The following is a 14,992-nucleotide window of genomic DNA, read 5'->3' on the forward strand; positions in this document are numbered from 1 at the left end:
CATTTAAAACTACTTTCCTAAGCCTTAAATTCTCCTTTTATTACACATAAGTCACCCCTAAGTTAGGCCCTAGGTAACCCATAGGGCAGGATGCTATGTAAGTAAAAGGCAGGACATGTACTTATGTTTTTTACATTTCCTGGTAGTGAAAAACTCACAAATTTGTTTTCCACTAATCCAGGGCCTGCTCCTCTCACAGACTTATATACTTTTAAGTGGTAGATTCTGATCTGGAAGGAGTAGCTCTGCCATGTTTAGTATGGCCAGAATTGTAATAGAAAATCCTGCTTACTGGTGAAGTTGAATTTAATATTACTATTTTAGAAATGCCACTTTTAGAAAGTGGGCATTCCTCTGCACATACTGCCATCTGTGCCTTACAGCCTGTCTCCAATCCACATCTGGTCTGTGGTGGTTGACAGCTCCCCTTGTGCATTCCACCCAGAAAGCCATAAACACAGGACACTCAGTCACATCTGCATACTGAATGGGTCTCACTGGGCTGGACGTGTGGAGGGGCTTTCTCTCTTACACTTCAAAGGCCAGCGGCCTGCCCTCATGCCAAGGACTGATACCCCCCCAACTGGGATCCTGGCAGACAGGACTGGGCTGAAAGGTGAACATGTGCACTTCAAAACAACTCTGATGTTTCCCCCACTTCAAAGGCATTTTGGGGTATATATACTGGGTCTCTGACCCCACCAAATCAGACACTTATGGACCTACACCCGGACTCTGTCAGAGGGACTGCCTGGCTGCCCAAAGGACTCATCTGGAGTGCTTTGCTGGAAGGGCTGCTGCTCTGCTTGTTGCCCTGCTGCCTGTTGGGCCTTGACTCTGCTGGAAGGACTCTGCCTCCCTCCATGTGTGCTCTCCAAGGGCTTGGATTGAGCTTCCCTCCTGTTCTGAAATCTCAAGGCCAACAAAGACGTCATCTACTAGCTTCTAGTTAGTTCACCAACTTCAGTGACTCCAGCACTAGCGCAGCTGTCCAACGCTGCCTGCTCCGGCTCCATTGTCCTCGCTGAATATAACGACCAGGGTCTGCAACGTAAGTCCGGCGTCACTGTGATGCCGCTGACATCCTGCAGTGTGATAGGGCATTGTGAAGTCCACACATCATGTCTTGACTGATTGGAGTCATTGACACCGCTGGGTCACAAGGAACCGATGCCTCGCCACCGACACAGTATCATCTCCCCTGCAACTGGACAGAACCAACACCTCACCTCCCCTGCCTCGCAGTAAGGGACCGGAGCCACACCTCCCCAGTTGTCGTAAGGAACCGACGCCGCACCGGCTCCAGCAACTCCTCACCTCCTGGACTCCGGCAGCATCCTTGTTTCATCATTTTCAAAGGTACTGTGTCTGGGGGTCCGTGCATCTCTGTGACCGGTGCTGCAGTCCCTCTTGAGTTGCATTGTACTGTTTCGTACGACTCATTCAACGACTTTGTGATAGCCCCAGTTGGAGCTATTGCAGTTCTAAGCACTTTATTGGAATTTCATCTTTAAAAATGCATAATGTTGCCTGTGTACATTAGATTGTTGTCGTTTTGATCTGCTTTTATTCAGATATTATCTATTTTTCTTAACTGGTGTGGTGTACTTTTTGTGGTGTTTTCACTGTGTTACTGTATGAGTTATTGCACAAATACTTTACACATTGCCTTCTAAGTTAAGCCTGCCTACTCTGTGCCAAGCTACCAGAGGGTGAGCACAGGATAATGTGTTGTGACTTACCCTGACTACTATTGTGGTTCCTACTTGGACAAGGGTGTATACCACTGCCAAATAGAGACCGAATTTCTAACAATATCCAGGCCCAATTTACATCAGGGCTTCTCAGGTACCTCTACCGGTGATAAGTGAGCTGTCCTGGTGACCTTACTTTTGTAATAAGTTGCACACTGCACACAATCCTTGGCCGCTTACTCAATCATGCGATCCAGCAAAGACCACCAATAAAACTCTCACACCCTGACCTTGGTCTTATTCCTTCCAAGATGACCTTCATGGGCCAGATTAATAATTTTGTCCCTCAACTCTTCGGGCTGTGCCAGTCTCGTTTCGTTGTATAGAAAATCATTCTCAATTGATAGTTCATCACGCACATTCCAAAATTCATCCACACAACCTGTCAAACATCTTCTCTCTGGCCATCCTTTAATCACACACCCCTTCACCAGAGCCATAACATCATCCTTATTTGTACCTTTACTCCGCTCTGTCCTAGTCAAAGCCTTTTCTTGTAGCCACAATACACTGGATACTTCACTTCCAACTTTACGATCCTCCATAGGCTACCAGCAAAAGCAACTCACAGTCCAGTTTCGAGACCCCTTCAAATATTCCACTTGAACATTAAAGCCTCTTATACCATCCATCTACCTGCTAATGTGAAACATAGCTCTCTCACTAGCTTTACAAATGAACAATATAACTAATGGTCTATGGTTGGACCTCACCACAAAAGGTAGACCCCATAAATAAAACTTGAAGTGCAAAATACCTCAAGTACATGCTAGGGCTTCCCTTTTGATGACCAAAGAATTCTCTTCTGCACCTTTCAAAGTTCTGGAGGCCAAACGACTCCTCTGTCCTCCGCATTCACAAACTGAGATAGTACTGCTCCCAATACTTTCATACTGGCATAGGGGGTCAATATGGTTTTCTTATGAACATCGAAACGCCCTAGAGCTGGTAATTTTCGAATACTCTGCTAATTCTAAATGAATCTTTACAATCCCCTGACCATTCAAATTTCTCACTTTTTTTAGTAGCAACCTTATAGGTTGCACAACACTTGCAAAATTCTGAATACATTTGTTGTAATATTCAGCCAAACCTAGGAAAGAATGCACCTTGTCCTTACTAGTGGGTTCAGGTGCATCAACTATGGATTTAGCCAAAACAGGCTTTGGGCTGATTCCATCACTGGAAATGTTATGTTCAAACTATGATACAGCAGTCACCTTGAATCTGCACTTCTCCGTCTTTACTGCCAAATCATGCACATACAATCTCTCAAAACATTCACACGTCCTCCTATCATGACCCTCTTCATCTTTACCACACACAAGAATGTCATCTTGGAACAGCTTAACTAGACTGACATCTTCCAGCACTTTTGTTATCACTCTTTGGAAACACGCAGCAGCCGAAGCAAGTCCAAAAGGCAAATGAGGTCAAATGTTTGGACCCTACACTCAAAGGCACCTGATAAGCCACTCAAAGGTCCATCACACTGAACAATAGGCAACCTTCAACAGAGACAATATCTGCCCAATAGTTGGCAGAGGCTGTCTATCGACCAAATATTTATATTCAGGTCTCTCAAATCTTTGCATATCCTCACACTTTCACCCTTGTTTGTTGGTGCCAACACCACCAGAGCAAACAATTCTGAAGGCTCAATCGCCTCCCTCACACCTGCCCCCTAATACTCTTCTCAGCTCCTTCTTCAAGGGTTCCATCAATAAATGTGGTGCCTTCCTCATTTTGTGTACAATTGGCTTGGCACCATCCTTGAGTATGTTGCAAAGCTCAAATCCCTTCAGCCATCCCAACTTTTCTTCAAAAACTTCAAGAAATTTCCTCACAATGTCATCATTTTCACCCACTTCACTCACTAGCACTTTCTCAAGTGCATAGGGGTTTAGGGTGATGCCTAAATCCCTTTGGTGTCTCCACTCAAGTAAACAATCACCTCTTTTTTGCAATGTAAATCTTTCCCCACGTCTCCCCTGTGAAATTTATCAACATAGGAACAAAACCAGTAACATCAATGGTTGTGCCTCCATACCCAAAAGGTTTGATGTCAGGTTTCAAAACAAAAACAATTTCCCAAATGCAATCCCCAAATAAGGTACATGGTGATCCAGAATCTGCCAGTACCTCCAGCTCTTTACCTCCAATCCAAATCTTACACTCAGGCATATTTGTTTTATCTTCATCACACTCCACATCCTTTGAAATCACACTTTCTGTGACAATCAGCACCATGTTAAGCACCCCGTCCACTTACTTCATCCATCTGACTTACCACTTTTAAATCACTACACTCATCGAGAGCATTTTTGCACACTCTGGCAAAATGCACTTTCCTCCCACACTTCTTACAAATAGCATGTTTTGCCAAACAGCTTGGGTATTTGACTGTGCTCCCCACTGCCACAGCTATAATACCTCATCTTTTTGTTCTCTCCCTAATCATTTTCTCCTTTGTAAAGTTTTTCTGCTTATAATCTTTTGCCATAGCAGTGACTTTAGCAACAACTTTTGCAAGTAAATGATCTTCTTTCCTCATCTCCTTAACCCAACAAGCTGTGTGCTCTATCCTCCCTATGACTGAAATAGCTTCTTTGAAATTGGGGTTCCGCACCAAAAGTTTATCTTGTACTTTAACACTGTTCATGCATCGTACCAACTGATCCCTGACCAAAGAGTCAGTAAGATCTTCAAAATCACATGTTCTTGCTAAATTCCTTAAATAGGCCACATAGTTACCAATTCTTTCCATTTTACCCGGTGGCGTGCGAAAAACCTATGCCGTTCAAGAACTACATTTATCTGTTTTACAAGGTGTAGTCCAGCAGCTTCACTGTAATGTCAGAAAAATCCCTTGGTTCCCCTCTGGCGTTTCCCATTGGAATTTCCTTAAGACTGCCATAGATATTCTTGCCTTCCACCACAAGGTTGTGCAATAAAACACCTTGTTTCCTAGATGCTAACAATTTTTCTCCTCCAATTGCTACCAAATAACAATCAAATAGATGTTTCCATCAGGGCAGCGTTGGTTCACCAGCATGTGACAAAAACTGAAGAGGTTGTACCACACCTGTTGCCATAAACCAAGCTAAAACAAGCAATTAAAATAATAAATTAACACAAAAGATTAGCACAATGAATTAAAATAAAAACCTGTCTCTCCAGAAATGACCACGAATCCACTGCATAGGTGCCAAACCCTCGACATCAGGACACCCTCATGGTTAGCCAACCTCTGTGCAATTCCTTTGTAATTTATTTATCTTCTCTCATGCTCCAAACTAATCTGGACTATGAGAGCTTCCTTCCCAATTAGCCACTTGACCCTGTCACTTGACATATAGAAATGCACTGACAAGTAGGATGTGCTGTTTACGTGATCCAAAATGGCAGCTGGGTATGCTCTGCAACATGATGTGTACTGACGTCAGACATGTTGTGACTCTATGAGTGCAGCAAAAATGCCACACGCACACCTTCCTCACCGACGTTGCACCATAATGGTGATGAATCCAGGATGAAACACTACCAAGTTCATGCAAAGCTCATGAGGGCAACACACACAGGTACATTTAAACTGGTCTCCTTGGCGGCAATCATGCGCTGTCCAAAAGTCATGCACTGACTCTACCAACAACTCCGCAGCATTACGGTCTCCAAAACAATGTGTAGACACTACCAACAGCTCCATAACTTCACTTACAGCGGCAGGTCTTCAAGGTTGCTTACCTGCAAAAAAGGGGTGGGTGTTGTCCAAACAGCTCAGCCCCATGGCTCTGCCTCCAACCTCCCACAGGTCTCGTTGTCACTACTTTTATGCTGTGTTCTCCTCCAAATAAAAGGTGACCCAACGCAACAGAGGTATAATAAAAGGTTTACTCAGGTCGAGAATAGAGCAACACCAAACAGATCCTCGTCTTTAGTCCTCACTATCTTCCACCCACCACCAGAACATTCTACCCCACAGTGACATAGTTAACAATCCATTGCAGCACTTATGGATAAACGTATAACCAATCACAACATAACATCTATCAATATGCAGATGACATATAGCTTTACATGAAGGTTACCTCCCCTGATGACTTCGTAATCTAAAATCACTGATGAGGTATCAACTCGAGTTTTGTGCTCAGTGCAAAATGACAAGCCAGTCAAATAATGTAGACAGATAAGGCTACTTGAAATGGTCAGATGCTTAAGGATGAACTTTAAAGATATACACTTAACCTAAATAAAGATTGCAAGTAGTAAGTGATACATAATAGGGATTTCGTCGTGGAAGACAATTTTCACCCTGATTCTTTATCTACACATAAGTTTAAAAGTCACGTGTAAGTGCAAACTCTGCCATCAAATGAAACGTGGCAGATGGTTTCCAGTATGAATGAGAAAGTATCCAACAGCAAGGATAACGTCGATCATAATACTTTTTAGGGGGACTGGTGCAATACGTGAAAGTGAGAATCATACCCTTTGAGATTTTTTAAATGACTTGTATGTCCTACAACCTACATTCTACGCCAGTTGTCTGATCCGTTATATGCAGAACAGTTTGTTCGATATTCCACCGCATTAATATATAAGCAGCGTGTAAGTCTCCCCCTCCAACGTGTAAGGAAGGTATATTTTCCTCTGTAGAATTGCAAAACCATGAAACGAGTGTCAGGAAATTTCAAGTTTGACTCCTTGAGTATTTTTTTAACGCAAAATTAAACGAAAGATGGAAACAATGAACTGCTGTCACCATAATGCATTATGGGAGGAGTGGTACCACATGTGAGAGTGTGAACCGAAACACAAATACACGAGTTCCTACCCCCAAATCAACCTTCACTGTCTCTCCTATCTCTTCCTGCTCTCATTCCAATCTGGAGAGCCATTCTCTATTAAAATTCCTCACTACATGTTTTTAGTTCCTGGCAGGAACATTTACTGCCCAACACCACAGCCTGTAAGTACTCAGTAAAACGTGCAACTCCTCTTCTACCCCACCAGTCATAAAGACATTGCTTCATAATATGCAATGGTGAAGAGCATGCAAATTATTCGACATCTTTAGAAATTGTCATGCACTACAATTTCTTTAAATCGCAAACAGCGGCTTCAGCTGCTTCTTATAACAGCTACAAGTGACGATACTTTGAAAACATACAATTAAACCACTAGGGGAAAATAAAAATAAAAACTAATTAAAGGGTAATGGAGGCTGAAAATACACTGTGTTGTACAAGCTGTGCTCTATATGACATTTTAAATATGAACTTCCACTTCTGGATATTTAAAGTAAGCAGAAGAACTTGACATCTCTAACCTTGCTATCACAAACATGCCAATGAAGAGTAAATTAATTACGTAATGGTATTTCTCAGTCTAATAAAAGTAATTTATCATGTAAGTGTTGTGGCCAAATCAACGTTGAGCTCAGTGTTAATATTGCTATATTATTAGCAAATTCAGTCTATTTTTAATGCAGAAATAAAAGAGAGGTTTTATCAGACAGATATTGCTATTTCAAATAAATCTTTAGTACTGAGCTATGTCTATAAGCCAAGAAAACACTAATTTCTGGAGAGGCTCCAGAAGAGTGATGTGAAACCATCATTTTGCCAAGTTTCCATTGCGGCTGGAGTTTAGTGTGTCGCTGTGCTCACAAACAAGGAAGAAGACTGTGGCAGGGTACATATGGAGACTGCAACGCAGGCTTTATGTTTAATAGAACCCAGAGCACCTCTGTTATGACTTCCTTTCAAACTAAACTTTTAGACACTTGTTTAGAGTTCATATCCACCAACTAAGGCAGGAGCAAACAACATTTTGTAACCAACCAAGAATATCAATACATGGACAGCGGCTGTTGGCCATTCCTGAGGAAAGGTACATTGGAACATGAGATTCCTGTGTGATCATAAGCTCCCTATTAACATGTTCTCAAATATATACTTCAGAATGTATCCACTAACTTTTTTCATTTAAACAGTTGTCACATTTGTTCTCTAAACTCTAGACTTTGCTGAGGTCTCTTAGCGGTGTCCTTTAAGGTCTGTCCTGTGGATTTTAGCTGGCTCTGGAACATGTTCTCTACTAAGCAGCTGACAGTAGGTGCATAGTTATGCAGAAGAGTAGAGCTGGTGGTGTAACCGTGCACAGTGCTGCAGGCTCACCCCAATAAAACACACCTTTTGTGAACTGTGCTAGTGTAGGGGGCACAATCACATTTTTGCACCTCCCTTTTCGTGTCTAGGATTACACCCTCCAAACGCAGGAATGCAGGCAATACACTTCCACTGTCTGGAGAGGCGGTATCACAAGCACCATCTTCTCCACTATAACCCAGGGATAATCCAACATTGATCCCACTGGCTTCAACATTCACAAAATCACAAACATGGGAGTCCCACTACCATTCACCATAAATACACATGCACTCGACATACACAGAGGAATGACAGTGCAGGGTCTTGAGTTGCACATGAGACATAAGGAGAACTTGGCAAGGGCAAGCCTGTAGGCACAGCATTCTCACATTTAACAGGTAAAAACACCTCTCCTTTTGTCCATTATTATGGATTCAAAATTATATGCCGCCACCACCTTTTAGAGCATATCATAATGACACCAACTGTAGACTTTTGTTCGCTCAAGAGCATGCTTTCGGCTCCCTATGAACTCAAAGCCTGGCTCTGGGCCTCGTTTTCAATTCCTGGCAGAGGCCTCAATATGCACACCAGATTTTATGTGTGCTGGGAACACAAGAAAATCTGGATACCAGATTCACATGCAGCCAAGTTTTTCGTGTCCAACTGTTATATTATGGTTATGAGCTTCCTGTAATATTTATGTATATCATCGAACTAACTGCCACCTCAGTGATATTATTTTTAAAAACCCACATCCACCAATAAACTTATTTGAGTTGTATGGAAATCAGAAAAATTGTACACACAATCTGAGACAGAAGATGATTTGCTGTCATTGGATGTATTTTGCCATGGAATCGCGTTAGCCGGTACTGTGGTCAAGGTCATCATAGATTGTGTGTGAAAATGCAGCACAGTTATTGTCATGCATCTTCTTTTAGAATATTTACTCAATATATACGCACGCTTATGTTTCCCGGCTTCTTCTAATGACTGATTGTACACTCCATACAATTCTCAATCTTTGTTAACTGGATCTATTATCACTTTCGCTGGGCACTTTCGGTGTGTAGGTTCAATAAAAAGGACTTGCAGATAATGCCACTGGATCATATTTTTTCTAAATGTTTTATTCCCATTAAATCATTCATGGGTGCCTACGGTGTCCATGTTACCAGGACAGTCTTTAGCCAGTTCTCTTTAGCCCAGGACACCTAGTTAATTGAAGAACTGTAAAACCTTAAAGGGTTTAATGTATCGAGGAAAAGAGACATACATAACAAGGGTCCTTCAGAGAAACACAACAAAATAGTGACTCTGGATCACAATCTATCTAAAATGTTCCCCTTTCTTCCACTTAAGTGTCCCTGAATTTGCCTCTACATCAAAATAGTGCTTATTTAACGTGGCTTCTTTTTTCACAACAGCCTCCAAGTATCTCTGTCCTCCTTGAGCTTTGTTATGTGGATTTGAAGAGCACGGCTAATCACCCTTGAAGGTATCCAGGAGCTAAGTAGACCAGGCCTGAAGGGGGAAGAGGAGATCATGCCTGTTTCGTCTGGAAGGGCCATGTCTTGAGGTTCCTTCAGAATTCCATGAGGGTGGGGGAGGTTCTAAGGTGTTGCGGGAGGTTGTGTCAAGACTTAGCAGCGAGGTATGAGAAGGAGTGTCTTCCGCTTCTGTCCTTGATGTGAGAGAGGTGTGCTCTTGCCTGGGATGCAGATCAAATGTATCTGGTGAGTTGGTAGAGGTTGAGGCGGTGGTTGAGGTACACTGGGCTGGTGCTGTGGAGAGCTTTGTAGGCTTGGGTGAGTAGATTCAACTTGCATCTTTCCTGGACTGGGCTTTCACTGATGAGGTTAACATACATCAGTTTAAATTGGTTTGTCCCCCTGAACTGAGATCAAGAATCATGCCTTCAAACTTCTAGGTTTTCTTTCATGTTGATACATTCTTGCCTTTCAGCTGGAGTGGCTGAGATTCCAGAATTTCTATCTGCGGTAAATCTTTACAGGCTTGCTGTAGAAGAGCAGGCAACTTGCTAGAGGTGCCACTGAGCTGTGGTGAGTTCTGGGTAACTATTATGGTCCTCAGCAAAGTCACCTGCGAACAATGGACTTCACAGTCAAATGTATAATACATTATTTCAATGAGTTGGAACACTAGCTTTTTTATATAATGGGCTGATGAAAAGGGCACCTGTCTGATACTTTCTGCAAGGATTAGGGAGCTCTGCAGACAATATCAACCTTTAAGTCTGCTAACAGCAGATTATAAAATATTTATGAAAAGTTTGTTTATCAAACTTTCTAGCATATTCTGCTGACTCATCCTTCCTCATAAAACTGGACTTATTCTCAGCACTCCTCTAGCCTCGAACACCCATTAACTTATAGAGCCAGTGGATTATTACAAGAATACTTTTACTCTGTTAGTTGCCCTTTTCCTATGTGCAAAGGAAGCTTTTGACCTAGTGAAATAAAAATCGCCTGCTGCAGTAAGGAAATTAATGTATTTTCCACCCCAGCTCATCTGGTCAATCCTTTCTCTGTAATGAGGAGCCAAGACGGAATTAATCATGAACGGGGAAAATGTGCGTAGATTGCTATCGAGAGGGGTACCTTCAGGCCTGTACCCTGACTCTTATTTTTTTGGCGCCTTCAACAAGTCCTGTAGTGAACAGCCTTGTGTTTAGAGCTGGCTCCATGTTAAGAGGGTCCAACAAAATAAGACCCTAAATAGGAAATGTCACTTTATTTCTCAAACCCCATCATTTTAATATTAGTTATACATTCCCTTATTAAATATTAATTATTTTCTGTTTTAGGCTCCAGAGAGTACATAGTTGTATTTATTAATGCTCCACATTAGGTATCCTGGCACCCGATTTCAGATAAGGATATTGATATGAATAGCCTAAATTATGGTCAACTGCTTTAGAAACTAAATGAAAATTCTGATGTCTCGTAGCACATTCCACTTTTGATATGTAAAGCTGGTAAAAATGGTTAGTCTGCATCCATTTTTACGCACCTATCTTCTTCCTATATTTTTTACACTTAGTAACTTGGTTTATTTTTTTTAATGTGTATTTATGCATTCTTGTTAAAACAAAATACAGACAGCGAGCATACAATTTATGTGCAGTACGGACATAGATCACTCCAAGCATTAAGAAGCAGACAATAACGGCGGCTGCAGCGTACTGCATTTAGAATGTGATAAAACCTATCCTGCGCCCTCGTTGTCCCAGGGGAGGACATTACATAATATCAGAAACATCATCAACTGTCCAGCATGGACATCCCAACCAATTAAAGAAATCCAAACATACAGGTTGCTCAATTCATCAAGGCCTATTGAAAAAGGAGTAGTATTACACTGTGGTGAATGTACGTAGATATGTACGGGGGTTCCCAGAAGTCCCTCAGGCGTGCCACCACAGGGAGGGTAAAAGCATGGTTCATGGCCCATTCCTCACAAAGCATGATGTCTTTTAACCAACCTTGGAAAGAAGGAGATTTATGACTTTTCCATGCCATGCCCACATGTCGCTTCGATAGCAGTACTACAGTAGCAAACAATTGACATAATCCTTTAATAAACTAATAGTATCAAATGGGGAGTGATTTGGAATGAACTTTCTGTCAGTTCATTCAACGCTGCCATAACTGGGCCCAAAAACCAGCCACCATTGGGTAGCGCCATGCCATATGTAAATAATCTGTATTCTGCACACCACGTCTTTGGCAGCATGCATCACAAGTGGGAGAGTACTTCGAGACAAACTTGTGGGACAGGGTACATCCGATTCGAAAATGTGTAATGAATCACACGATAACTTGGTTATTTAACTTATTAAAGGAGGAAAAGCACCACCGTCCCACCCAAGGCAACTGTGTGCTGGAGCTTGCGAATGGGGTTGGTCTCAGCCTCAATTCAGTAAATATTATCTTACTGCCCTCGCACAGATCCTCCGACAGCAGGTAGTCATTGATGTGAATTTTCTGTTTACTACTGTCTTGCTAGAAAAGATTGTTGCAGACACTGCCCTTACTTAGCTAGGCCTCCATGTCCAAAAGTGCCCAAACACTTTAAAAACATCAGACTCCTGTGTGTGATATGCCATGGGTATAGGTGTTGAACCAAGAGGCTGAAACCTCTGTGAGAAAGATATATTCCATTATGGAGAAATTCTGAACTACTGACAGAGTTGACCAGGGCCGAGTATGGGTTGGAAAAGTTATCAGATTTATTAAAATATCTTTCCAATGCTATATCAATTCTCTTTTCTTGTTTTCGATAGAGACATTTGGCAGTGGCCCATCAGGTAGTTATTTTACAGGTTTATGACACAGTGAACCCCTATCCAGCCCTGGGAAATAAAAAATACCTGAAGAGGATTTAGGTATATAGCTAATGTAAGGGGGCTGGCATAACATTAATTAGATCACTTTGCAGACTTGTTTGATTGTCATTGTACGTGGAGTATAATAGAGTAAGCCATGGAGACTATGGTCTCCATTGGGTCCTTGGTGGCACAACTCTTGATTGCTGAAAAATGGCGTTCTTCCATTGTCACTACTGTAGCATAATTAGCCCCAAAAGGACTACATTATGCAATATGAAGCCATTAAAGTACTAAAGGAATGTAGGCAGTATCACAAGTTTGATAAAATCTAGGACTTGGGGAGATATTTAGAGAAATAAAATGGATGTTTTAACACTGCATGTATTTGTGGTTGATGGTGTAAGAAGTATATTTTGAGCTTTGATTTCTGCTTATCAATCCCTCATCGATAAAGATATAATTAGAGTAATTATTGCTAACCTTCTATGGACAATGCACATTTTGCTGTTTTCTCAATAAATAGTACAGACTGAATTTTGAAGTCCACATTCACTTATGCTTATGTGGCACAATGTTCTTCTTTCCATTCATTCCTGTCAAATACAGATAGCTGCCATGTTTGTCATCTCCTCAAAATCTCAGATGTGGGTTTTAATCTAAATTCAAATGATAGCCTATCCTATCCTATTGGGCTCTTGAATAGTGGACAGTAGCGAATAGTTGCTTATTGAAACCACGGCTGTAGGCATTGCAAAATGCCCGAAGCTTTACAAAACAGTGCATGTAAAGAGATCGAGCAAACGCAGACTGAAGTATGTTCCATAATTAGTGCACCAATCCCAGTAGTTAAGAGGTAATAATGACTGAACACTACATTTAGGACACAAAATTAACTCAAGAATTTGTGAAGAAAGTAATGTCTACAAAGATCTGAGATGCTGTCTGATATAGTCAGCAGACAATCAAGCAGTAATGAAAGTCTCAAGACAATCAACACACTTCAATGCACCTATGACAGCAACATGTTTTATAAAAGATCAGAAGCAATAGGATGCATAGGGGACCTTGACAGCACCGATTCACAAATACAAAATGAATTCACTATTGAAAAGGGTCCCTAAATTGCAAGGCATATTTGTGTAGATAACCTCCAAAAATGGGGGAGGGGAAATTAATTCACAATTGAAAAGGATCCCTATATTGATAAGCTCCAAAAATGGGGGAGCGGGGAAAAGGAATGCCATTTTTCAAAGTAAGGTGTTTGGAGGCCCAACATGAATATCCATGTCTTAACTTCATTCAGTTGAAGTACATTATTTTTCTTTTATGTCACAAAAGGGAAAAGGTACCTCAGAACAGACAGCACGCAATCAATAGTTTGCAAAGGATTTTGTACTTAAGGGTCTCAAGTGAAAGACTTTACAATTATATTAAAATCAAATTCCTTACATTTAGACTAGTCTAAAACCTTCATAGACAGACCATTTTAGCATCATCATTAACATTCCCCAATATTTTTACCTCAGGGTGCACAGTCAATTATTTTTCACTTTTGAGGCAGCTTCATTTTACCTGTAGGTATTTTAACTTATGCAGTTATTATACCGAGGTGTGTCCTTTGCTTTTACATATAATTGGAATACTACAGCTTCCAATTACGTGGTACTCTTTGTATCTGTGTGTGTTGAAAACGTCATGCTCTTTTATATTAGTTACTTTCTCAATCAGCTGTTTTCTAAATCCCATACATTCTAATAGCCTAACAAAAATCGCAATTGCTGCCTTCTAATATACGGATTGACATCATTTCCTTAACTCATGACCTTAAGGTTATGGATGGCGTTGCTTTTACGTATTTAAAAGGCATTCTTTAGAGGAACGCCCAATGTAAAGCATAATAATACATAATTTGATAAAGGATTATCAGCGATTACACAGCAACACTGCTACAATTTGGAGGTTGATCAATTTTGGTAAAAGGATCATAGCTAAAGAATGGTTTACAAAATGGCATTTGCCTCAGGACATTTTGGTATTCCTTTAAAAAAATTAAAAAAAAGCTATAATTTTGTTAATGCCTTCACAAACTTGGATTTCTTTGGCTCTCTATGTTCCTGTTTAACATTTATGAGATGGTTCAGGACAAGAACTTTGAAGATCAGGAAAGTTGGTCCTTATTCAGAAATCAAAGCGTAGTAAAGCATTGAGGGCAGATAAAAGAGAAGCTTGAATTTCTCTAATGAAATACTGTTGTCCAACTCTAACTTTCCCCCTCTCTTTCATTATCATAATGTTGCTAAAAGGGTTTATTTGGGTAAATAATCAATTCTTACTACTACAGTGAACCCTCCAACCATGGTGTTAGGTTTTAAAATCTGAGTCTGTGCTTTTTCCAGGCCAAGCTCTCTTAAACCATACTGCCTACCAGTATGGATGGCATGTGGCTTCCACACCTTGAAGTCCTCTGTCTTATGTGACCTTTCCTATACACTGATTTACACACGTACGATTGTCTGTGTGTAACAAGTGTGTGATGTAAAGTGCTCTGATATCCTCCATTGGTATGAGAGGCGCTATAAAACTAATTAAATGCATCACAGAGAGAGTGGTTATGGAGACTTGAGGGCACTGTTAATGAGTGGTAGTGAGAGAATCCATGGCGAAGGTGGTCATTGGAGGGCATCAACAAGCTTTGACGCACCGGGAACCACCAGTGCCAAAGCCGTCCCAGT

At 41.1% G+C, this 14,992-nt stretch overlaps 1 protein-coding gene across 1 annotated transcript in view; it reads right to left on the reverse strand.

Annotated features, from left to right (window-relative positions):
- LRCH1 (leucine rich repeats and calponin homology domain containing 1) overlaps positions 1-14,992 on the reverse strand; it is a 666,761-nt gene that overhangs the window by 134,339 nt on the left and 517,430 nt on the right. The gene's annotated exons all lie outside the window — the stretch shown is intronic.

Source organism: Pleurodeles waltl, chromosome 8, assembly GCF_031143425.1.
Source record: "Pleurodeles waltl isolate 20211129_DDA chromosome 8, aPleWal1.hap1.20221129, whole genome shotgun sequence".
Lineage (NCBI taxonomy): Eukaryota > Metazoa > Chordata > Amphibia > Caudata > Salamandridae > Pleurodeles > Pleurodeles waltl.